The following is a 23163-nucleotide window of genomic DNA, read 5'->3' on the forward strand; positions in this document are numbered from 1 at the left end:
ACTTACCACTATCCAGCACCTCAAAGCGCTATGCGTTGTAATGGTATGCGTTGTAATGGTCGCGTTGTAACAGTAGGTAGTTGTAATGGTATGCGTTGTAACATGGTACATCCCGCTTGCCCAGCACGACCGCCGAGGGATCCTCGAGTGAGTGCTTTGGGGTCCGAGAAGCCCCAACCCAGAGCAGCTCCAGCACCGAAGTCCAGCCTCCCAGCCTCCACGAGATCTGCGTGGGGCCCTTCTGCCTGTTTGCTGCTCACCGCGTTGTCTGGCTACTAGCCCGCTGGTTTGTGGCCTTCCCGACGACGAACGACGACATCAACACCGCTGGTCTGGTTGCTCCAGACTGGCCCTAGCTCCCCTCCAAAAGAGGAGCACCCCGGACCCTCCTGGTCCACTCCAGACGCCATTTTAAGTCCCCCGCGTGGGTTTGCATTTGCCAAGACTTGTTGCCCCAATCCTGGGTCCAGCAACGTCGACAGCAGATACCATCGTGGGACAGCTCGCACCTCCATCCTGGTCGCCGACAACGCCTCCTGGTCCATGAGACTGCGGAGCCCAGCGTCGCCCACTCACCTGGTCGAGGTGACTCCATCCGGTGCCATCCTGGTGCCCATCTAATCACTGGCTAGTGATTCAGAACTTGGTCCCCTCTGCTTACAGGTGTCTTCCATCTTCGATCCAGGCGTGGATCCATCCGAATCTCTTTACTGGTCGCCTGCCAGCAACTCCTTCTTTCAGGCTCCATAGACTGCAACGAGGATTCCCGACGTCTTTCCAGACCTATGCAGCCGCAGCCCCTGGGCTAGGTAACTTCGGCATTTCGGTGCCCCAGCATAGCCTCACTATCCAAGGGTCCAGATCCTTTTTCGTTTTCAGCCTAACTAGTCGGATTCGTCCGATAACACTAACTTTGTAATTCCTAGCAACCATAGACTTTGTTCCGCATCCCGCGTGAGAGTGCACACTCTGCACCCCATCTCCCTAGGCCTCCTGCTAGTAATCTGAAGGTTCAGTAGTCAAGTCCTAGCGATCCCAAAGCCTATTAGCGTAGTACTTACCTGCTAGTAATTTCGCATTCCACTTTTAAAGTATATGGTTTTTCGTGCCCCTCGGGCATTTGTGTAAATTGTGAAACTTTGCATATTTTCTTAAGAGCTTTGTATTGTGCTTAGCACCTTGTCCTCATAAAGAGTCCAGGGTTGTTGTGTTCTAAATAAAAACACTTTATTTTTATAACAACTTGTGTGGTGTCCTTTCACTGGTGTTCAAAGGGTATATGTGATGGTATAACAGCTGGCTTAACACGCCCTCTAGAGTCTAGCCTAAAGACTGCTCTTGTCCATGCTACTAGGATAGCTGGTCTATCGGTTGACTTACAACCAATCATCAATAAGGGTTGTTTGGACTGATACATAGTGATCACTAGAATAGTGAGCACTGCATATCAGGCCAACTTCTCACATTGGTGAGCAGCGGTTGGGATTTGAGCTTGCTGTTGTTTTACCACACATATCCTAAGAATATCTTTGTGAAAGATCACATAAGTATTAAGGTACATATAACTTAGCTTAGAATACTCTGAGTTCTACTGAACCAGCTGTTGTAGTTCAACAGGGCCTAGCACACCCTGACTACAACTCTTAGCAAGGGATCAGTAGGCAAACAAATAGTGTAGGTAGGTGCATCACTTACACCACACTAGAAAAGCATGTCAGACAAAGGAGGAAACTCTGAGTCTCCCCTTGTGTCAGTTGAACCTCCACAGGTCATGTCCAGATATGCAGCTCTTAGCTTCCAGGAGATGAGACAATTGTGTACCTCCAGGAAGCTAAAACAGGGTTCTAACCCTACCATTCCCTTTCTGGTTGGTCTCTTAGAGACTTATTATGCCAGGAGAACTGCTAACCCAGATTCTTCTAATCCAGATGGGAATATGCCCCCCTTAGAGGGAACCACTGGTGACCCTGACCGCCACCTCCAGGCAACAGATGATGCAGAGTAGGAGGAGGAAGAGGAGTTATCAGGGGATGAGGCAGACAAAGGTCAGGTAGAAGTCAGTAGACTCACTAGGACCAACTTAAGTAGGCATGAGAATGGATTTGGGGGACCCCCAGGGCCACTCTCAGGCAGACTTAACATTGGGAGTGGAGGAGTTAGGTCTCTATCCAGAGGCTCTAATAGATCCATTCGAACCAATGTCTCTCAGACCTCTTCTCATTGAGGGATGACATCCCCTCAGAGGAGAGAGCATGAAGCAAAAATGAAGGAAGTCAATCTGAGGATTGAAAGGGAAGAACTTGCCCTGGCCAAAGAGAGACTTGCCTTTGCTAGAGAGCAGAAATTGTGTGGGGCAGACCCCACTGGTGGCAGCATTCTCCCAAGAGAAAAAGACAGGAGTTTAGACACTAGACACCTGAGTAAGATAGTGCCCCCCTTTAAACAAGGGGATGACATCCACAAATGGATGACTGCTTTGGAGAGGGCCTGCACTGTACAGTGTGTCCCCCAGAGTCAGTGGGCAGCTATCTTGTGGCTCTCCTTTGAAGGCAAAGGTAGAGATAAGCTCCTCACTACTAGAGTTGAGGATGCTAACAATTACCAAGTCCTGAAGAATACACTGGTTGATGGGTTTGGCTTAACAACTGAACAGTACAGGTTGATGTTCAGAGACACCCGGAAAACTCAGTCTCAGGATTGGGCTGACTTTGTTGATTGTGCCACTAAGGCTTTTGAAGGCTGGCTACTGGGAAGTAAGGTTACTGATTTTAAAGGATTGTACAATCTAATTATGAGGGAGCAAATCTTAAGTAATTGTCAGAACCAGTTATTACACCAGCACCTGGTAGACTCTGATCTGACCTCTCCACAAGAATTGGGTAAGAGGGCAGACAAATGGGTCAGAACCAGGGTCAGGCCTAAGAACCAGGGTGGTGACCAAATGAAGGAATCAACCAAGCCTCAAGAGAAGGGTGGGAATAAATCTTCTGATCAAACCACATCAGGGCCCCAAAACTCCTCTGAAAAGGGTGGGTCCCAGACTTCTCCCACAACCCAAAAGAAACCTTATTGTCATACCTGCAAACAGGTAGGCCATTACAAAAGTTACAGTAGTTGCCCAAAGGCCAACAACAATAAGGAGAACATACCCCCAAATAAAGCTTCCCAGCCTCCTGTTACTACTAGTAGTAATCCCCCAGGTGGTGGGAGTGCCCCCAAGAATCTGGGTGCATTTTCTTTGGGAGTGCCTGGGGACTCTGGCCTAACCAGGTCCCCTGACTTAGATACTCTTGTCTGTGAGACTGGCATGGGGTTTGCCAACTTCACAGCCTGTCCCAACACTTTGGGCAGGTACAGACAGGAGCCCCCCATCAAGGGTTCAAAAGTTGAGGCCTACAGAGACACAGGGGCTAGCATCACCATGGTGACTGAGAGCCTAGTCCCCTCAAGGCAACTTATACCTGGAGCCACATACCAGGTAATGAACATTGATGGAGTGCAGAGAGATCATCCCATAGCAGTGGTAAATCTCAGCTGGGGAGGTGTCACTGGTCACAAGAGAGTGGCAGTGTCACCAAACTTGCCTGTAGATTGCCTACTGGGGAATGATTTGGAGATCTCAGCCTGGGCTGAGGTAGAGCAAGAAACCCATTTTAAAATGGTAAACCTCCATGGTAAGGTTAGTGGGGCAGTGATAGCCACAGCCCCAGTCCAAGATGTCCTCCCTGAACAGGTCAGGAGGGCTGTGCCAGTCACAGCCCTATCCCAGAAAGATGCCTTTCCTGAACAGGTTGGCAAGGCTGTGATGGTCACAGCCCATACTCAAACTGAGTCCCTTCCTGAAAAGGTTGGTGGAGTTGTGATGGCCACAGCTCAAACTCAGACAGATAGTGTTGTGAAGCCTGAAACTATGGATCACTCCATTCAGACAGAGAGCATTGAGGAGGAAGAGAAATCTCCCTCCCACCAGACTCTAGGAAAGGATCAGCCTCCTCAGGGATCTGATCTGACCCCTTGTGAAGGAACTGCCCCAGAGGTAGTCAGGCCTAGCCTGGCAGAGCCCCTGATGTCAGTGGACCCTGCCAAGGTGGGACCCAGTCTGGAGCAGGTAACCTGCCCCTCTCTACCCTGCCTCAGTCAGCCCAGGGCTGAAGAGGTCAGGGAGGCCAGTGGTGGACCCCAAAGGGCCCCCTGTCCAAAAGAACTCCCCAATCAACAGATTAGGATCACTGAAGCTAGTAGACCTAGCCAAGTGAAAATAAAACAGACTCCTGAGGGATCCCCTTTAAAAGTAGTTAGGGACCTCCCACAGCTGGACACTGTTGGGCACAGCCAAACATGGGGCCTAAAAACCCCAAACCTGACCTGTCCCTCCAGTAAGCCAAACAGAGGGACTCAGCCTCCAGCTTTAGGTAGCCAGAGGTTGACCCTGAGAGCTCATAGCAACTCAGTACTGGAAAGAAAGGCACATATGGTGGATAGTGATTGGAGGAAGTTGAGCCCAACAGTAGTGGAGTCTCACTTCAGTACTCCATTCCCACACCAGCCTTTTACTTTGCCAAAACACACCACAGGTAGTGATTCCCTATGGCGGAGACCCTCAGATACCCTTAGGGTGAGGGGTTGCTTAGTGGACCATGATATAGGGGGTAACCATGCCAGTGCAGGTACCACCTCATATGGCCACTCAGGCAATATAGGCTTACCTGGTCAAGGATAGCCTTACTCCTTTCATTTGGGGGGGGGGGGGGGGTTGTGTAGGAAGGTGGATACCTGACTATGGTTGCCCCCAACTTTTTGCCTGGTGTTTTTCTGGTTTTCCGACTTAGTTGACCTGGGACCCTGCTATCCAGGGCCCCAGGCCTACTGCTCTCTCTCTAAAATGGATTCCCTGTACCTTAGGTACAAATCCAATTGGTATTGGGCCACCTTATCAGACCCTGTAACTCAGGGCATAGGTGTACCCAGGGCCTACCAGGGGCTGCAGCATGTATTATGCCACCCCTGGCTGGCCATCTAAATCTGACACAACTGGCTGCACGACAGCTGGGGCAAGGTGGTGTAATCACCCTTTGCTGTAGATACCTATATCTAACCCTAAAATGGACACCCGTATTCCTATCAGTCACTCCTATGGCAGGCCTTGACAATCCTGAAGGCAGAGTGCTTGGAATCGTGTGAGATGGTGCTCTGGCATGAGCTGAGCCCGTTTGCAGCTTGCGGATCCAAGTCCTAATAGCTGTTCCATGATAACGCATACCATATATTCTTAAGTGCATTATAATCCTCGCGGTTATATGCCAACTCTGGTATCGCTTTATCAAAACATGTCGAGTAAGGTGTCATACGAATTGGAATACTAACCCCTCGCCAATTCTGGCGACGGGGTTAGCATTCCACCCTTCTAGAGGGACACAACATGTATGTAACTGTGAACCCCGGTTAAAGTTAACTCAAGCCTCAGCATCACAAAATGGATGCTGCCACCACAGACACAAGTCTGACCTCCTGCTGCTGGGAGTCCTTCCAGCGAGGGAGGCTTGGACAAAGGGTTTCCTGTCAGGGGCGGTGCTAGCACCATCCCAGACAGGGTTTTGTGTATCCTGGGTAGGCAGGGCTTTAGAGGAAGGTGACTGTAAGTGGCACCCCGGTGCTCACTATGCATCTGCCGGCTTGATCCAGTTCCAGGGGCACACCAGCCCCTGAGCTGGGGAAAGTCCGGCATGGGAGAGGGGTGTAACCACCCCCCTTCCTGGTCCTACCCATGGGCAGGACCTAGTCACGTGCCAGCCCCTTTTCCTAGAATAAAGATAGGCGCGGGCCCCCTTCCAGATCAGATCATCTTTGAATCCTGAAACTACTTTCTACGAAAGGAACTCTCGACTTCTTCTCAAGATTTCTCCCTTTTGACTAAGGAGTAGTCACTCTGTATCCGCAGGCACCATCCAAGCATCGCGGTCTGCTGTAAGTCTCTCCTCTGGATCAAGACTGCCCAGCTCGACGAGAACCGGCTTTCCTGGCACCTCTGACCTCAACCTACATCTTCAGCTCAGCTGAGATCCGTGGGTGTGACGAGACCTCGAGGGACCGGCCATCTTCAGGACTGCACGACGCTTGCCCAGCACGACCGCCGAGGGATCCTCGAGTGAGTGCTTTGGGGTCCGAGAAGCCCCAACCCTGAGCAGCTCCAGCACCGAAGTCCAGCCTCCCAGCCTCCACGAGATCTGCGTGGGGCCCTTCTGCCTGTTTGCTGCTCACCGCGTTGTCTGGCTACTAGCCCGCTGGCTTGTGGCCTTCCCGACGACGAACGACGACATCAACACCGCTGGTCTGGTTGCTCCAGACTGGCCCTAGCTCCCCTCCAAAAGAGGAGCACCCCGGACCCTCCTGGTCCACTCCAGACGCCTTTTTAAGTCCACCGCGTGGGCTTGCATTTGCCAAGACTTGTTGCCCCAATCCTGGGTCCAGCGACGTCGACAGCAGATACCATCGTGGGACAGCTCGCACCTCCATCCTGGTCGCCGACAACGCCTCCTGGTCCGTGAGACTGCAGAGCCCAGCGTCGCCCACTCACCTGGTCGAGGTGACTCCATCCGGTGCCATCCTGGTGCCCATCTAATCACTGGCTAGTGATTCAGAACTTGGTCCCCTCTGCTTACAGGTGTCTTCCATCTTCGATCCAGGCGTGGATCCATCCGAATCTCTTCACTGGTCGCCTGCCAGCAACTCCTTCTTTCAGGCTCCATAGACTGCAACAAGGATTCCCGACGTCTTTCCAGACCTATGCAGCCGCAGCCCCTGGGCTAGGTAACTTCGGCATTTCGGTGCCCCAGCATAGCCTCACTATCCAAGGGTCCAGATCCTTTTTCGTTTTCAGCCTAACTAGTCGGATTCGTCCGATAACACTAACTTTGTAATTCCTAGCAACCATAGACTTTGTTCCGCATCCCGCGTGAGAGTGCACACTCTGCACCTGATCTCCCTAGGCCTCCTGCTAGTAATCTGAAGGTTCAGTAGTCAAGTCCTAGCGATCCCAAAGCCTATTAGCGTAGTACTTACCTGCTAGTAATTTCGCATTCCACTTTTAGAGTATATGGTTTTTCGTGCCCCTCGGGCATTTGTGTAAATTGTGCAACTTTGCGTATTTTCTTAAGAGCTTTGTATTGTGCTTAGCACCCTGTCCTCATAAAGAGTCCAGGGTTGTTGTGTTCTAAATAAATACACTTTATTTTTATAACAACTTGTGTGGTGCCCTTTCACTGGTGTTCAAGGGGTATATTTGATGGTATAACAGCTGGCTTAACACGCCCTCTAGAGTCTAGCCTAAAGACTGCTCTTGTCCATGCTACTAGGATAGCTGGTCTATCGGTTGACTTACAACCAATCATCAATAAGGGTTGTTTGGACTGATACATAGTGATCACTAGAATAGTGAGCACTGCATATCAGGCCAACTTCTCACAATGCTCACTAGTTCTAGAGATCACCTTGTATCGGTCCAAACAACCCTTATGGTGATTGGTTGTAAGTCAACCTTATAGACCAGCTATCCTAATGGTAGCATGGACAAAGCAGTCTTAGGCTAAACTCTTTTGACATGTGAAGCCAGCTGTTTTACCACATATAACCCCTTGAATACCAAATGAAAGGACACCACACAGGTTGTTATGAAAATAAACAAGATATTTATTACTAACAAAACACCTCTGAACTCTATATGAGATCAGAGGGCTAAGCACATGACAAGACTCTTAACAAAAATACGATAAGTTGCACAAATTACAATGGTGCCCTAGGGGCACGTCAAACCATATACTAAGTAAATGGAATAAGGAAATCGATAAAAAGAATGGAGCTGTCCAGAGGCTGTAGGATCGCTGGGACTATACTACCCTAACCTTAGGTAACGGGCAGGAGGCCCATGGGACGCGTGTCCAGAGTGTGAACTCACACGCGAGATGCGTAACAAAGTCAATGGACACTACAAATTACGAGAAGGTAAGTAACAGACAGTTCTGACTATTTAGGACTAAAACAATTGCATACCTGTACACTAGGAGAGTCAATCTACCCTTGAGCACCGAAATGCTCTCGTTACCTCACCCACGGGCTGCGGGTGCATAGGTGTGAAAGTGTGTCGGGTTTCCGCGTTGAAGTCAATGGAGCCTTGAAGAAAAGATGCTGCAGGCGATTAGGAGGAAGATGTCCGGAGTGATCCAAGGGTGGATCAAAGAAGATGGAGACCTGAAAGCAGGGGGGACAATGTTCACAGTCACTAGCCAGTGACTGGAGTGGAACCAAGAAGGAACCAGATGCTGTCGTCGCGATCAGGTGAAGAGTGGACGCTTGACTCTGCAGCCACGTGGACCAGGAGGTGTCTTCGACTACCGGGATAGAGGAACGAGCTGTCCCACACAGGCTCTCGCTGTCGGCGGTGTCGGATCCAGATTCGGAGTCAACAGGCCTTGGCAAAGGCAACCCACGCGGTGAGTGGAAAAGGCGTCTGGTGCGGACCAGGAAGGTTCGGGGTGCTTCTCCTTTGCAGGGAAGCAAGGGCCAGTCTGGAGCAACCAGACCAGAGATGTAGATTTCGTGGATCGTCGTCTAGGAGGCGACTAGCCAGCTGGCAAGTGACCAGACAAAGCGTTGAGCAGCAATCAAGCAAAAGGGCCCCACGCAGATCTCGTGGATGCTGGAGGGCTGATCTTCTGTGCAGGAGCTGCTCGGGGCTGGGGCTTCTCAATCCCCAAAGCACTTTCTCGAGGATGCCTCTGAAGTTGTGCTGGAAGCGAAGTGCAGTTTCTCCAAGATGGCCGGTCCCATGTGTCTCGTCGCACCCATGGATCTCAGCTGTGCTGCAGATGTAGGTAGAGGTCGGAGAGGTCTGGAAGTCCGGATCTCGTCGGGCTTTGAAGTCTAGTTCCGGCAGGAAGGACGACAAAGTGAACCGCTAGGACGCTTGATGGTGCCTGCTTGTGCAGGGTGGTCACTCCTTGGCCACAAGGGAGATTTCTTCAGTCTTCTGTGGAGCAGAACGTCAAAGTCCAAAGTTTCTTCTTGTAAAGTTGTTCAGGATAAATCTAATTTGGAATGGGACCAGCTCCTACCTTTATTCTCCTAAAGGGGGCTGACTGCGACTAGGTCCCTCCCATGGGTGGGACCAGGAAGGGGGTGGTTACACCCCCTATCCTTTGTCTGGTTTTGCGCCAGAGCTGGGGCTGGAGTGCCCCAGCAACTGGTTTGAACCGGGGTATGCACAGGGACACCTTGTGTGTCCCAGGCATGTCTCATTCCTTTCAGCCTGCCCTACCTCAATACACAAAATCCTGTCTGGGGTGGTGCTGGCACCTCCCAAGGCAGGAAACCCTTTGTCCAGGCCTCCCTCGCTGGAAGGACTCCCAGCAGCAGGAGGTCAGACTTGTGTCTGTGGTGGCAGCATCCATTTTGTGATGCTGAGGCTCGAGTTAACTTTAACCGGGGTTCTCAGTTACATACATGTCGTGTCCCTCTAAAAGGGTGGAATGCTACCCCCGTCGCCAGAACTGGCGAGGGGGTAGTATTCCAATTCGTATGACACCTTACTCGACATGTTTTGATAATGCTATGGCAAAGTTAGCAATAGCCGCGATGATTTTAATGCACTTAAGAGTATATGGTATAGTGTTATCATGGAAACAGCTAAAGGACTTGGTTCTGAAAGCTGCAGACAGGCTCAGCTCATGCTAGAGCACCTCCCCCTCACATAATTCCAAGCACTCTGCCTCCAGGATTGTTAAGGCCTGCCATAGGAGTGACTTATAGGAGTATATCTGTCCATTTTGTGGTTAGATATAGGTATACTATATCTAAAGCAAAGGGTGATTACACCACCTTGCCCCAGCCGTGTTACCAGACAGTTGTGTCTGTTTAGATGGCCAGCCAGGGGTGGCACAATACATGCTGCAGCCCCTGGTAGGCCTTGGGTGCACTTATGCCCTGGGTACCTATGGTACACTGTACAAGGACTTACAAGAGTGACCCAATACCAATTGGTAAATGCACCTAAAGTACATGGATGTCAATTTAGGGAGAGAACAGCTAGGCTGTGGGTCTGATTAGCAGGCCCACAGCCAGGGAAATTCGTAAACCAGTGAAGCAAAAAGCTAAAATCTGGGGTGACCATAGGAATGCAGACCCTACTCTCCTACACTCTTTAGCACTGTTGGGACGATACAACCGTCAAAAGTGGGCGGATATCGCCCCATACTTGGATTCGCATCAAGAGGAGCAGAGAGAAGAGGTGAAGAAGATTCTTCTTGAAGGCGAGCGTTCCGCTTCAGAAATGATCGATGTAGCGATGGATATCGCTTCCACAGGGTTCCGGCAGCTGGCAGGAGCTGCAGTCTTGAGGCGCCAAGGTTGGCTTAAGATGGGGTAAAGATACCTTCAAGGGATTTTAATAGAGACAGGAATTTTGAAATCACTTAAAGGATGAGACACTTAAAGGATGAGATCGTGTGGGCTTAGTGATTTGGACCCACTAATGCTGGTTATGCAACAACAAAAATGACATATATTCAAAGCTGTTACTTGTGACTAATCAGTCAGGAGAGAGAGCAAAAAGAGATTGAAAAACGTGTGTATATAAACAAAGAGTATTTAATCTTTTTTTCAAATCAAGTTAAAAAGTTGGGTACAAGATAAACAGCAAAGATGTAAATGGGTAAAACCATTAATCCACACAGCCCTTGTTACATCAATTGCTCAAGCTTTTCTACCTAACACAAAATTAATTGAATATTCAATGGTAGATAAAGCCACAGTCGACGTTTCGGTCTCTATTCTTTCGTGTCGGAGACCATCCTCGGGACATGGATTTCATATCTTGAGTACTCTAAAAATGATAACAGATTAAAAAATTTAAAAAATACTGTCTCAACCCAATGAAAGTATGATCTACTTGATATATATAACACCCAAAGAGCTCTCAACTCCTAAGAATAAAGGCAGATATTTAGGAATACCTTTTAGTTGAACCACAATCAAAAAATAGTGGTAAAGTAACAGTTACAAGATTTTAAGTTACAGCTATTATTTACATCATGAATGACATTCAGGAGATACAGTTTGTGAATCAAATTAGATACAAAGTAAATTCTTCATTTACCTAATGAAAAACATTTAAAAGATACAATTTAAACATCAAGTTAAATAAATAATATCATAATTAAGGAGTGCACTTCCTAAATAATGTCAATTCTATGTCATCATCAAAATTGTCCGCAGGGTATCCATTTTAGCCCAAGAGAACCTTACGTTAACATTCAATGTATTAGTTCTATAATAGTTAGGACAGTGATCTAAAAAGAATTAGGTCAGGAATCAAATTCGCACGTTGTTTATACATGATAGACCAGTTAATTCGAGTGTTGGCATAAAAACAGCCCTCATTTTTAACATATTTTTGAAACTCAATCATGTAGGTGCATGTGTCAATCATGCAACCGTCCGGATCATAAAGTCAATTTTCTAGCGCTGATACCGATTCAAGAATTATCGTATTGCGCTGAAGTACCCTGTGATTGGATAGTGAAGCAGAACAAGAATTGGATTACATTACATATCCCTATATTAGATCGAATTTCCGTGTAACTAAATCCTTGGTTTTTACCTTATGGGAGCCAACAGGTGTCCCAGGTAGATGGAATAGTTTGCACCATAGAGATTAAAAATGCCGTGGCGGTATCTGTATTTATAGATGATATAGATGTATTGGCAAGCTGATAGTATCCAATATGCGTCTATGCATTTCCCCATTTTATACACAAGTTATTATTTCTTACTTATACATCTGCCTATATCTTTTGTTTTAAGGCGAAGTCACAGAGTTTCCCAGAACATTCTGCATTGTTAGCCTTGTTGACCAAAACACTCACTAGTCAGTGTTGGTGGACAGTTTTAATGTTAAATGATACTGTATACGCTCTATGATAGAGTTTTGGCTAACTGATGTTGTAAGGTTTTTACGACATTATAGAAATCGAAAAGGGATAATATCCGAATAATCACTAAATTGCCTGTGCAAAGCCACGGATTTAGAAAAAAGGGGGGGGGGGGTAGGAACTGGATCAGGTGCCTCACCTTTCTTGTACCGCAAATAATACACCTTTTAAAAAATAATGAGTGACCCCCCCCCCCTTTTTTTCTAATTCCGTGGCTTTGCACAGGCAATTTAGTGATTATTCGGATATTATTCCTTTTCGATTTCTATAATGTCGTAAAAACCTGACAACATCAGTTAGCCAAAACTCTATCATAGAGCGTATTCAGTATAATTTAACATTAAAACTGTCCACCAATACTGACTAGTGAGTGTTTTGGTCAACAAGGCTAACAATGCAGAATGATCTGGGAAACTCTTGTGACTTCGCCTTAAAACAAAAGATATAGGCAAATGTATAGAAATGCATAGACGCATATTGGACACTTTCAGCTTACCAATACATCTATATTTTCTATAAATACAGATACCGCCACTGCATTTTTAATCTCTATGGTGCAAACTATTCCATCTACCTGGGACACCTGTTGGCTCCCATAAGGTAAAAACCAAGGATTTAGTTACACGGAAATTCGATCTAATATAGGGATATGTAATGTAATCCAATTCTTGTTCTGCTTCACTATCCAATCACAGGGTACTTCAGCGCAATACGATAATTCTTGAATCGGTATCAGCGCTAGAAAATTGACTTTATGATCCGGATGCTTGCATGATTGACACATGCGCCTACATGATTGAGGTACAAAAATATGTTAAAAATGAGGGTTGTTTTTATGCCAACACTCGAATTAACTGGTCTATCATGTATAAACAACGTGCAAATTTGATTCCTGACCTAATTCTTTTGAGATCACTGTCCTAACCATTATAGATCTAATACATTGAATGTTAACCTAAGGTTCTCTTGGGCTAAAATGGATACACTGCGGACAATTTTGATGATGACATAGAATTGACATTATTTAGGAAGTGCACTCCTTAATTATGATATTATTTATTTAACTTGATGTTTAAATTGTATCTTTTAAATGTTTTTCATTAGGTAAATGAAGAATTTACTTTGTATCTAATTTGATTCACAAACTGTATCTCCTGAATGTCATTCATGATGTAAATAATAGCTGTAACTCAAAATCTTGTATCTGTTACTTTACCACTATATTTTGATTGTCGTTCAACTAAAAGGTATTCCTAAATATCTGCCTTTATTCTTAGGAGTTGAGAGCTCTTTGGGTGTTATATATATCAAGTAGATCATACTTTCATTGGGTTGAGACAGTATTTTTTAAATTTTTTAATCTGTTATCATTTTTAGAGTACTCAAGATATGAAATCCATGTCCCGAGGATGGTCTCCGACACGAAAGAATAGAGACCGAAACGTCGACTGTGGCTTTATCTACCATTGAATATTTAATTAATTTTGTGTTAGGTAGAAAAGCTTGAGCAATTGATGTAACAAGGGCTGTGTGGATTAATGGTTTTACCCTTTTACATCTTTGCTGTTTATCTTGTACCCAACTTTTGAACTTGATTTGAAAAAAAGATTAAATACTCTTTGTTTATATACACCCATTTTTCCATCTCTTTTTGCTCTCTCTCCTGACTGATTACTCACAAGTAACAGCTTTGAATATATGTCATTTTTGTTGTTGCATAACCAGCATTAGTAAGTCCAAATCACTAAGCCCACACGATCTCATCCTTTAAGTGATTTCAAAATTCCTGTGTCTATTAAAATCCCTTGAAGGTATCTTTACCCCATCATACTCTTTGCCCAAACCCTCAAGGGTATACTGGGTCGCCCACTATCAATTCTCAAGGTTGGCTTAAGGCAACATCTTTCTGGCCTGAAATTCAAACCAAGGTATTGTGCATGCCGTATGATGGTCAGCTTCTTTTTGGACAACACATCGATGAGACGCTACAGGGTATCAAGAAAGATACTGATACCGCAAGAGCTCTCGGTACTCTCCAATACAAGAATCCTTCCTTTCGGGGCTCCAGAAGAAGAGGTCAGTCTTCTAGAGGCACCTATCAGGGGTACAAATCCACGTATGGTTCAAGCCAACAATATAAACCCCAGTACCAGCAGAAGCAGCAGCAAAACCAGTCGTCCTACAACAAATCTTCCTTTCGAGGACGAGGAGGAAAGAAGGACGCAGGCAGAAGGCAATGACTTCTCTCTGCCACAGGTCTCCAGTTTCTCTCCACCTTGCAAAGTTGGCAGGAGAATTCCATCCTTCCTTCACAATTGGCAACATATTACAATGTCGGTGGGTCCTCCAACTTGTTCAATTCGGACACTCTCTAGAGTTTGTGGAAACTCCTCCTCAAAAGCCGCCAATCCCAATGCGGCACAAAAATCTACAACTGCTGCAATTGCAACTCTCCCTAATGCTAAAAAAAGTAGCAATAGAAAGAGTCCCCCGGAATCAGAAAGGCAAGGGATTCTACTCCCGATTCTTCCTAATTCGAAAGAAGAAGAAAAAATGGAGACCTATATTGGACTTGAGAAACCTCAACCAATACCTCAAAAAACAGTCATTCAGTATGGTATCCATCCAGGAGGTGCTGCAACTCCTCAATGCAAACAACTTTATGGTGTCTTTAGACCTTCAAGACGCATATTTTCATATACCAATCCACAGGAATGACAAACAATTTCTCAGGTTCGAGGTGGCCGGCAAGCACTACCAGTTTCGAGTATTGCCTTTAGGCCTAAAATCGGCGCCACGCATTTTTACCAAATGTCTATCTCCAGTAGCGTAACCAAAAAATGAGCAACCCAATATACCCTTGAGGGTTTGGGCAAGAGATATGGTAGGGTAAAGGTCGACACATATGTTTTGTCTGCTCCACTACTAAATTAACTGTGAATAGGCAGATAAGCGCATACAATGGTTATAGAGAGATTCTTTTGATTGTTACCCTTGAAATACCTCTCCTATAACATTGTCATTGTTTTCTTTACCCTTGATCAAATTTATTTGGAATATTAAATAAGATTTTTTCATACACACTTTCTCCCTCTCCTCTATTTGGATCACTTAAAGTGACCTTTGCATGTTGATTGAATATTTGTGGTTGTTGATTTGCACCATTGGCCCTATGTATACAAGGCCGCCAAATACTGTTTGAAATCTTGTTTTAATTATATAGGAACAAAATCCCTTGAAGGTACCATTACCCTACCATATCTCCAGTAGCAGCATACCTCCGCCAACAACATCACCAGGTCTTCCCGTACTTAGACGACTGGCTCGTCAAGGCACCTACTCGCGCAGGCGTGACCAAGTCCTCCAACGCCTGTCTTCAGCTCTTCAATGGTCTAGGCCTTACTCTCAATGAGGAAAAATCCGTCCTTCAGCCGTCCCAGTGTCTCACTTTCCTCTGAGCCATTCTAGACACTGCTCAGAGAAAGGCTTTCCCTTCACAGGAACGTCAGATGAAACTACGGACCTTGGCCGCCCAGATTCAATCCAAAAAGTCCATCACCTTGCGCCTGTACAAGTCCTTGTTAGGGATGATGTCCTCTGTTAGGCTCCTGCCCAACCCACACACTGCAGGAACGAGGCGTGTCCCAACCACTTCCCCGACTCACCGGTCACTCACTAGATGGTACAGATGAGTAAACCGATGAACCAGAAAAGGGGGTGGAAATAAAGGCACCAAACCTTCCACCCCTGTAGAGCGTAGGTCAAAATAACACCCTTCTCCTCGCTTCCGCACCTGCATAGACAGGGAAACAAAAAGATACACCACACAATAACTTCAGTCCCCAATCCTACCTTTGTAACAAAAGACCATATCCAGCAGTTCACCACACATGCACTTACCAGAAACAAATGCAGGGTTTGCTCCGAGGGGATTTATCTTGCAAAAACAAGACTAGTATTCGGGTGTTTAGGTTTGGGCGTGAAGGGATTTCACAGGGTAAAAAACATGCCAAAATAACGTGCATGAACAAAAAACCCCTGTGTCTCAAAAACGGGAAGTGAGGGGGATAACCTAGGGTGTAGAGAAACGATAACAACTCGTCTCTCGGGAAAATGACCAAAAGGCAATCCCAGCCGGGATACGGCTCAAACGTCATATCCGCCCATAACGAGGCGGAACGGTTACCACAAGACTTGTATACAACGTGAACGCCTAGCGTCTGTTACTTTTTGGTCTACAACGTCTCGGGTACAAAAGAAAAGACACCAAAATAGTGTCTGACAAACAGGAGCCCCTGGATGTCGTTGGCGAGTCTCTAACAAGAGACGGGGGAAACAAAACCAAGTAAACTAACTAACTAACTACAGGGACACGGGAAGGGAAAACAAGGGGAGTATGGAGGGAGGAAACAGGTATAACCACAGCGGGACTCAGGGGATGGGGAAGGGAAAAAAGGCAATACTCCAACGATTCTCACGAGCCCGTGAGAATCAGCAACAACCAACAGCTTCACAGGAACCAAGATAGCGGGAACCCACAGGTTAGCAATAACAAGCAACGACACTATGGTAGGACTCCCTTTTATGCAGCTGGCGTGTCATGTGACGGCAAAAAATATAGTCATCAAAAGAGGACTGGGGACCGAATCCTAACATCCTCGAACATCCTGTTTGTCCCACACTGCCTCCTTCGTATGCGTCCACATCAGGAGGCGCTATCAGCTCAGTGGATTCAATGCAGGGGATCCTTCGACTATGTCATCCGGATAACTCCCACCATGGTCCAGGCTCTGAACTGGTGGCTTCATCCACAAAATCTACGGCGAGGCCTTTCGTTCATACTTCCAATCTCGCCACATGTGATAACTACAGATGCGTCCTTGGAAGGTTGGGGGGCGTTCCTTCAGGACCTTCAAATCAACGGGCAGTGGTACCCGGCAGAGAAGCAACTGCGCATAAACCTCCTCGAGTTAAGGGCAGTTTACCTGGCATTTAAAGCGTTCCTGCCCAGGATCAGAGATTCCCCAGTGCTTGTGAGAACAGACAACACCACCACAATGCACTATCTGAACAAACAAGGGGGAATACGCTCTCTGTCGTTGTCTCAAGAATCTCATTAAATTTGGAAATGGCTTCTTCAACACAACATTTCCCTTCGGGCGGAGTACGTCCCAGGGACGGACAATGTCCTGGCGGACTCTCTGAGCAGGCAACGTTCCATGTGCCACGAGTGGGAGCTGGATCATCAACTTCTCAGCTCTGTATTCGCCCGATGGGGCAGGCCTCATCTGGATCTGTTTGCGACACAACACAACGCAAAATGCCAACATTACACAAGCTGGCATCCCCAGAAGGGATCACTGGGGAATGCATTTTCGATCGGATGGTGCAACATCTTTGCGTACGCATGTCCTCCATTTCCCATGATCCCCAGGGTCCTCCGGAAACTGAAGGCAGAACATTGCACCCTGATTTTAATAGCACCAGCGTGGCCGCGCCAACACTGGTTTACGGAGCTTCATCTCCTGTCGCTGGAACCGCCAATTCTATTCAAGCCTTGCCCGACTCTCCTTACAAAGAACCAAGGGCAAGTCCAGCATCCGGATCCAGCATCTCTCAGATTGTCGGCTTGGCTCCTGAGTTCAGAGAGTTTCAACACCTAGACATTCCTTAAGAATGAGGGGCAGTCTTAGCCCGGGCTCGGGCGGACAGTACCAACAAGACGTATTCTCTAAAGTGGAAAAGGTTTTGTGTATGGTGTAAAGCAAATAAGATACACCCTTTTTCATCAACACCTGCACAAATTCTACCTTACCTGCTCCATTTGGCGCACTAAGGATCAGCCCATGCTTCTATTAAGGTCCACCTGGTGGCAATATGTCGCTTCAGGCGTTCGTCATCTGGTACTTCCCTCTGGTCCAATAGACTGGTTAAGCAATTTTTAAAAGGCCTGTTTAGGACATTCCCTCCGGTGCGAGCTTTACCACCCACCTGGCAATTAAGCATTGTACTTGCTCAACTGATGAAACATCCCTTTGAGCCAATACACAGAGCCAACCTCAAATACCTGTCTTGGAAAACCGCTCTCTTGCTAGCGCTCACATCAGCAAGGCGTGTAAGTGAGCTGCAAGCCTTCTCTATTCAGGATCCTTTCTTGCAATTCAAACAGGACAGAGTTATCCTACGGACCAACCCTAAATTTATCCCAAAGGTTCCATCTAACTTTCACCTGAGTGAACCTATAGTCTTGCGGACTTTCTTCCCAAATCCACTTTCCGCAGCAGAGAGGTCTCTCCACTCTTTAGACCTCAAGCGCTGTCTGAAGTTCTACATTCACCGAACAGAGCTGTTTCCGAAATCCAACCAACTTTTCGTCGCCTTCAGCCGGCCGAGAAAGGGTCTTCCTTTGACTAAGCAGAGCATTTCTCGTTGGATCTCTGCAGCCATTACTTTCTGCCATCAACAGGCAGGTCATCCTCTGCATTCTAAAGTTCGAGCTCATTCAACCAGAGCTGTCTCCGCTTCAATGGCGCTCTTTGCAGGAGTGTCCTTTATCGACATATGCAGAGCGGCGACGTGGAAGACACCACAAACGTTCACCAGGCACTACTGCTTGGATTCTGAACTTATGAAAGATGCAGCAGTGGGTCAAGCTGTGCTCCGTCATCTATTTTTATATTGTGTGATTTTACATGTTGTACCATACGAAATGTGCTGGTTATTGCTTGCTACTCTGATTCAGGTATGTGAATCTATGAAAGCTACCCATAATACTGGATAAGAAATGCGTTACTTACCTGTAACTGCAGTTATCCAGTACTGGTATCTTCAATAGATTCACATGCAACCCACCCACCTCCCCTGGAAGGGCTCACCTTGGTTCTCTCAGTAGGTACTACTTAGCACTGTGCTTACGAAAATCTGAGGAACTAGGGCTCCTTTCAGGAAGGTTCTAGATGGTGGTGATAGCTGATTGGCTCTTGGCCAAAGTTTGGTCCTTTTTACAAAAGGACATGGATATGTTACTAATGAGAGGCCTCTGGCCTATTGCTTTGTATATGTCTTTATGACATTACTCTTTTTATATACTGGGGACTCCCACCCCGACGACGGGGAATGATTCAGGCATGTGAATCTATGAAAGATACCAATACTGAATATCTGCAGTTACAGGTAAGTAACACATTTCTTCTACATAGTAAATACTTAGTCCCAAGAGCTTGGTGGAGATAGGATATGGGGTAGATACAAACTGTCGCCATTGCACCGTGGGGGAGCTGGGCTTCCGCCATCGTGCATGGTCATGAACCTCTAAATATTGATAAGAGGTGTTCAGATCCCTTTCCCTGCCAATGGTAGGCAACTTTATGAGTCCCTGTTATGGTGCTATTGAGCAGTGTTACAGACATTCTGGCTAGTCTTCGTTGGTAGTCAAGTCAAGTCAATAAATTTATATAGCGCGCTACATACCCAGAGGGTCTCAAGGCGCTTGAAGAAGGGTGGGGAATTACTTGTCAAATATCCACGTTTTAAGTTGCTTTCTGAATGCTAGGTGGTTCTGAGTAAGGCGAAGGTGAGTGGGAAGTGAGTTCCAGGTTTTAGCTGCCAGGTAGGAGAAGGATCTACCTCCCATGGTGGTTTTGTTGATGCGAGGTACAGTGGCAAGGGCTTGGTTGGAGGATCGTAGCTGGCGGGAGGGGGTGTAGAAGGACAGTCGTGTGTTGAGGCATTCGGGTCCGATTTCGTAGAGTGCTTTGTGTGCGTGGGTTAGGAGCCGGAAAGTAATCCTCTTATTGACGGGGAGCCAGTGGAGGTTTTTCAGGTGACCAGAGATGTGTTCTTTACGCGGGATGTCTAATATGAGCCTGGCTGAAGCGTTCTGGATGCGTTGGAGTTTTTTCTGGAGTTTTGCTGTAGTACCGGCGTAGAGGGTGTTTCCGTAGTCCAGTCGGCTCGTGACCAGAGTGTGGGTGACCGTTTTCCTAGTTTCGGTGGGGATCCAACGAAATGTTTATTTGAGCATGCGAAGAATGTTGAAGCAAGATGAAGAAACGGCGTTGACTTGTCTGTTCATCGAGAGTGAGGAATCCAGGATGACGCCCAGGTTCAGTGCGTGGTCCGTCGGGATGGGTGCTTTTCCAAGGGCCTCTGGCCACGAAGAGTCATCCCAGGCGGAGGGGGAGGTGCCTAGGATGAGGACTTCTGTTTTGTCTGAGTTCAGTTTCAGGCGGCTGTGCTTCATCCAGTCGGCTACTTCTTTCATTCCTTCATGCAGGTTGGTTTTGGCAGTGTTCGGGTCTCTGGTGAGAGATAGGATCAGTTGAGTGTCATCGGCGTAGGAGATGATGTTGAGGTTGTGTTGGCGTGCGATGACCGCGAGGGGGCTCATGTATACGTTGAAGAGGGTGGGGCTGAGTGAAGATCCTTGTGGTACGCCGCAGATGACTTCAGTGGCCTCTGACTTGAATGGTGGAAGGCGGACTCTTTGGGTTCTTCCGGTGAGGAACGAGGTGATCCATTCCAGTGCTTTACCTTGGATTCCGACGTTTCTGAGGCGTTGTAAAAGGGTGGTATGACAGACCGTGTCGAAGGCTGCGGAGAGGTCGAGGAGGATGAGGGCGACTGTGTCTCCATTGGCCAGTAGAGTTCGAATGTCGTCTGTTGCTGCGATGAGGGCGGTTTCAGTGCTGTGCTTGGCTCGGAAGCCGGATTGTGAGGAGTCGAGGGATTTGTTGGTTTCGAGGAAGGCGGCGAGCTGGTTGTTGACCGCTTTCTCGATGACTTTGGCCGGGAATGGAAGGAGTGAGATGGGGCGGTAGTTTTTGAGTTCGGTGGGGTCAGCTGTGGGTTTCTTCAGGAGGGCGCTGAGTTCGGCATGTTTCCAGCTTTCCGGTAAGGTTGCGGAGTTGAGGGAGCAGTTGATGACGTCTCGGAGGTGCGGTGCTATAATGGAGTCTGCTTTGTTAAAGATGTGGTGAGGGCATGGGTCTGTGGGGGATCCTGAGTGGATAGAGTTCATCAGACGGATGGTGTCCTCAGTGGAGATTGGCTTCCAGTCATTGAGGGTGTTCAAGGGGGGTGGGGGTCCTGCAGGGGGTTGGGTGGGTTGGTCTTCGGGTCGGTTGTCGAAGCTGTTGTGGATGTCTGCAATTTTGTTGTGGAAGAATGAGGCTAGGGAGTCGCAGAGGGCTTGAGAGGGGGTGATGTCGTTGGAGTTGGCTGAGGGGTTGGTAAATTCCTTGACGATGTTGAATAATTCCTTGCTGTTGTGGGCGTTGTTATCTAGTCGGTCCTTGAAAGCGGCTTTCTTGGCATTCCGGATCAGTTGGTGGTGTATGCGGGTGGCGTTTTTGAAGGCGTCCTTGGTGCTGGTGGTTGGGTCTTTTTTCCAGGCCTTCTCAAGGGAGCGACAGAGTTTCTTGGATTTCTTAAGATCATTGTTGAACCAGGAGGCCTTCTTGCTGCCTAGTTTGATTTGTCGTTTTTTCAGTGGTGCTAGGATGTCGGCGCTGTTGGATAACCATTGGGTGAGGTTGGTGGCGGCTTGGTCGGGGTTTGAGGAGTGGGCTGGGGGGTATAGAGGAAGCGATGAGGAGATCTGGTCGATGGTGATTTTGTTCCAGTTTCTTTGCAGAGTGGGTTGGGGGTGGTTGTTGGGTGTGGGCTTGTTGTAGGTAAAGTGAACGCAGCTGTGGTCAGTCCAAAGGAGAGCTGTGGTGTGGCCGAAGGAGACATGTTTGCTGGAGGTGAAGATAGGGTCGAGTGTGTGACCTGCGATGTGGGTGGGGGAAGTGACAAGTTGTTTAAGTCCGAGGTTGGCGAGGTTGTCCAAAAGGGTGGTGGTGTTGCGGTCGTTGTTCTTTTCAAGGTGAAAGTTGAGGTCTCCCAAAAGGATGTAATCTTCGGAGGGGAGCGCGTGTGGAGTGATGAAGTCCGTGATGTCTTCACTAAATTGTGCGCGGGGTCCTGGAGGCCTGTAAAGGAGGGTGCCTCTGAGTGTGGTCTTGGGGTCCATGTGGATCTGGAAGTGAAGGTGTTCAGTGTTGGCGAGATTGACGTCTGAGCTGGTTGAGATGCGGATGGATTTCTTATGGACGATAGCGATGCCTCCTCCTGTGTGTCCGGTACGGTCCTTGCGAATGATCTTATAGCCTTCCGGGATGGCAATGGTGATGTCTGGGGCTGATGTGGCGTTCATCCAAGTTTCTGTTAGGAAGGCGACGTCAGGAGAGATGGTGTCTAGTAGATTCCAGATGTCGATGGCGTGCCTGTGGACTGAGCGGGTGTTGAGCAGGATGCATTGTAGGTGGTTGGGGTCGGATATCTGTTGTGTGTTCGTAGATTAGGAGTTGTTCTTGGTGCCGTCGAACTTGCAGGAATTGCAGGAGAAGGGTCCATGGGTGTGTCCAGGAGCGGCTTGGACGCAGTAGGGGGAACGGCCGGGGTTAAGGGCTAGGAGGGTGGTGGCATCGTAAGTAATGCGGGAGGGGTGGGCATTATGAGGACCAGGGGGTCTGGCGCTGGGCGCGGTCCAGGCGCGGACGGGTGTAGACGGGCTTACCTTTGGCGCACCTTCGGCGCGGCCGTAGCGCGTGGACGCTGCGCGTTGGGACATTGGACATAAATGGAGAGTGGAGGGAGCGGAGCGTGGGCGGGGCAGCTGGGAGGCGGGAGCTGGGAGGAGACACGGGCACATACAATGTAAACAAACACTCCACAAAATGGCAGCCCGGCAGCAGAAACGAAACTGGGGCAAAGCCGGAATGCGAGACAAGGTACACCAATTGCTAAAATATCTCAAACACAGTGCAGGCGCTTTTAACCTTCCCCGCAATGCAGGCCAATGAGCACAAATTAAGTAGGCACTAGAACGATGTCAGGCGCGATACAAACGCTGCAATAGGGCAAGCAGGCACAAAATCAATATTAACGATACCAAGCGCTGCGCGCACCACGAGGCGCTCAATCAGGACAATCAGGCAGCAATCAGGGCAATCAGGTGGCTGGAAGCGAAGCGTCTGTAAGGATGCAAAGCGCGAGTGGAGCAACCGCTGTGGTTAAGGTCCAGCTGGTTACAGATTGCGAGAGGACGGGGCGAGGTAGTTGAGCTCGTGGGTGGGCGGGGCAGCTGGGAGGCGGGAGCTGGGAGGAGACACGGGCACATACAATGTAAACAAACACT

The sequence above is a fragment of the Lissotriton vulgaris genome, chromosome 9 (genome assembly GCF_964263255.1).
Source record: "Lissotriton vulgaris chromosome 9, aLisVul1.2, whole genome shotgun sequence".
NCBI classification, from domain to species: domain Eukaryota; kingdom Metazoa; phylum Chordata; class Amphibia; order Caudata; family Salamandridae; genus Lissotriton; species Lissotriton vulgaris.